Here is a 3,726-nt window from a genome sequence, read left to right on the forward strand (position 1 = left end):
TGAGCAAAAAGTGTCACCTATGCATTAACTGTGACAGGATGATTGAGGAAAATATTCTTGCCAAGGGAGACTTTCTCCTGGAGGGGGTGAAACAGGCAGGAGGCAAACTACAAGCATTTGTTGTCTACACTCCCTAGGAGGGAAGGAGCTAGGCTGCAGACACGCCCCTTCTGGTCCAGCTACAGCACATCTCTCCAGCGTGAATCTTGGTGAAGATAAAGACAGCTACAAACCCTTGTCAGTAGGGATGGCTTTGTTTTTCTCGACTAGGGGCTGAGTTTGCACAGATCTATATATACTCACACTTGTCATGGTCCTGACCAGTGGAAACTGATGGGGCTAAGGTTGCACACCTTGTCAGTGGCCACAATGGGGAACACATCTGTCCCACACTGATGGTTACTCTGTGCTTGTGAATCTTTGAATCCATGACATGATTTGCTGACCAAGCTAAAAGCAATCAGGTATGATAAGACCAGGGGAGCTGGAATTCTCTGCTGGCCCGTGGACAGGAGGCCTTACCACTCTGCAGCCATTTATAAACCAGCAGGAATGGTATTCATTAAGGGCACACACTCAGAACTTACTACTCTGCTCGCTTCTGCTCCCTGGCAGTATGCTTGGGGACTGCTGGAAGTGCTTTAGGAGCAAACCGTCCCTTTTGAGTGTTAAGGGAATTGATCGATGCTACTCTGATTGGAATGTTTCCGGGTTGCTTCTAAATATTCTTTTATCAGAACCCAAGAACTCTGCACTTGGAGTCTCCTTTTTAATACAAATTTGCTAGATCCATTATACACATCCCATTAAGCTGTCAGGAAGTGAGGTATCCGGGGCAGACAACTCTTTGGGGGTTCTCAGGAGTGCTTGGAGCTCAAAACCAGAATTAAAAACATCGGGCACTGGAGAAAGAGTTGTAACAATGGCACAAAGACCAGCGGGGAAAGAAAACAAATGGGAAGCCGAAGGCATGGGCAGGCCTACTGGGTTGTAGGGGAATGCCAGGGTGAAATGTCAGTTCTTTGTTCCAGCACAGAAAGCCTTTTCCATGTAGGACCTGACCAACTTGGAACTGCTATTACTTATTAGCATGCTGCGTCTTACTATATTTGCTGTTTATCCCATTCAAAAGAAATTCTGAATTTCTTTAAGAAAAACTGCATGCTATTGTAACGATTCAGGCATTACGCTGGCCTGCCCCTGTCACCTGGCAGAATGCACTCAGGCAGTACCCTGGTCAGCCCAGGGTTCCATGGCTACTTAGTGTGCACGTAGGTGCAAAGGACCCCTTTTAAAGAAAAACCTCTGCCCACTTATGCTTTCTTGCCTGCTGTTCCCCTGGGGATGACTGGACTTTTCCTGTCTCCCTCTTCTCCAGTCCTCTTTCCGTCTCTGTGTCTCTTTACCTTATTCTCTTCCCTTCCCTCAACAAAACTTCCATTATGACTCATGTCTACAGGTCCCTGCTTCCCCATCCGCTTGCCGCCCATCACCTGCCATCCCAGGACCACAGTCTTCGCGGTCCCAGTCCAGGACCAGAAACCTGCAACCCACAGTCCCACCCAATTATTCTTTATTCCTATTGTAACACCTGTGGTACAATGTTTTATTCAGAATTTTCCTTGGTGCTGATCCCTCTTGACTTGCCCAATTTATCTCTGTTGCTATAAGGATATTGGCACGGAGAGCTGGATCCCATTTGAACTTAGCTAGTCAATATTTAGAGCGAAGCTTTGGGTGGCTCAAGGGCAGAAAGAAGAGACGCCCCGGGCCAGTCATAATGAGATGATCAGAGTGTCCATTTCCATCAATAATAATATTAGGGATAAACTTTGTGAGTTCATGGCAGGAAGGCTTAGGCCACACTCTTTCTGGAGGTTTTTCTTAAACCCAGAAATGAGTCTTCAACAAGGCTTCTGTGACTGATGTGGAGACTCATCCCTTCCTAGAACAAACAATAGGGAAACTTCTAATGGCAAGAATGCAAATGAAGCCTAGGCCCCACCCCTGGGCCGTTGCTGTCTGCCATTACAGGAAGTGTGTGTCAATCAAAGCTTGACAGGGGAGATAGAGCATTTTATTTTGGAAGCCAGAAGTTTAAGAACAATGACTGGAATTTCCTCTTTCTGTCCAGCAAGGGCTGCATGTCACTCGGGAGATAAAAGTCCAGGGGTAGGGAATAAAGGTTATCGGGAACTGCGCAACACAGAGTCATGTGGGGGGCGTGCAGGAGGAGGGCTTCGGGAGGAAATCTATCTCAATGTCTGTCATTAAGTTTCCATTAAAAGAACATTCGGTTAGGAATTCAGAAATAATTTAATCTCTCCAGCCAGATGCACACAGATGCACACAGCTGGACTCTTGGAGAGGAGCCCTGCAGAAGGGGATTTGCACACACACTGATCTAGCAACTTGCATATGACTCCAACCAGCCTACCTTTGAACGCACAGGACCTTCTAGACACAAGCACCCTTTAGGCAGGGAGACACCCAGCATAGTGACAGTTACTAAGTGTTTACTTGCTTTAAGGGTTAAATACATCTCCCTCCTTTAACTTTCACAACAGCGTTGTAAGGTCAGTACTATTATTATGCTTATTGTTCATGTGAGGAAGCTAAAACAAGGATGTCGCCCCTCATCAGTAGCTAGCAAAGAGCAGGCAGGGAGTCAGACCCAGTCAGTTTACCTGGGCAGCCCATGAGTTTATTACTTCATCCTCTCTGAATCCTGAGATAGACCCACTGCCCTCTGAGAAAACTCACAGGGTCATCGGGTATTGACCTGGAACCCACAGAGAATGCATAACCGTTGCCTGGTTGTACACTCTGGGAGAAGTGACTCAAAGTTAGCATGTGCTAAAGTCCCTGTTCAGGCTTGACAAGGGACTCCTAGTTTTGTTTTTGTTTTTTTCTGGGGCTCTCGGTAATGTGCTTAGTGGAACTCCAGAACTACTGTAGGTGTTCTGTAGATTTGTCTCGTTATCAGTGCAAATTGTGCAACCAATTACACACACACACACATATACATCACTTATGTGGACTAAATACACACACACACCCATTGCAAGTGCTAGACTTTCTGCTTATGCTATAGGCACATATTATTGAAGAACTCTGTAACATTTTAATCCATTTTCTAAGGCAGAGACATATAATATTCCTATTCTAACCAAGACAGAAAAGAAGTCTTGGTTATGTTTAGAGATCAGGGTCTATGTTCTCCATGACTTATATATTTCTAGCACTAATATTCTCTCTTACACCAGCAATAATTCAATAATTGGTGACTGCATTTGTCTGGGTTTTTTTTTTTCTGTACTAGGGCTCAAATACTGACTTACACCCCCAGCCCTGACTGTTTTCTTTTAATAATTATATGAAGAATTCATATGATTCTGATGTCACAGAACAGGGCTTAGAAGCACATTTGCACCCTCATACCCTATGTTCTTTCCCTCCTTGTTCTGTAAAACTAACCACTGCCGACAGTTTTATTTATAACTGTTAAATAATAATCGCACACATTTATGGGGAACAATGATATTTTGATCCCTTCGAAAACTGTAGAATGATCAAGTTGCACATTGCTTGTCCATCAACTTCAATGTTTTATCATTTCTATGTATTCCTGCCTGTCCTGGAACTTACTATGTTGACAAAGTTGGCCTTGAATTCACACAAATCTGTCTGCCTCTCTCCGGGTGCTAGGAATAAGGCATTTGCCAT

The sequence above is a fragment of the Mesocricetus auratus genome, unplaced genomic scaffold (genome assembly GCF_017639785.1).
Source record: "Mesocricetus auratus isolate SY011 unplaced genomic scaffold, BCM_Maur_2.0 Super-Scaffold_100022, whole genome shotgun sequence".
Classification (NCBI taxonomy): domain Eukaryota; kingdom Metazoa; phylum Chordata; class Mammalia; order Rodentia; family Cricetidae; genus Mesocricetus; species Mesocricetus auratus.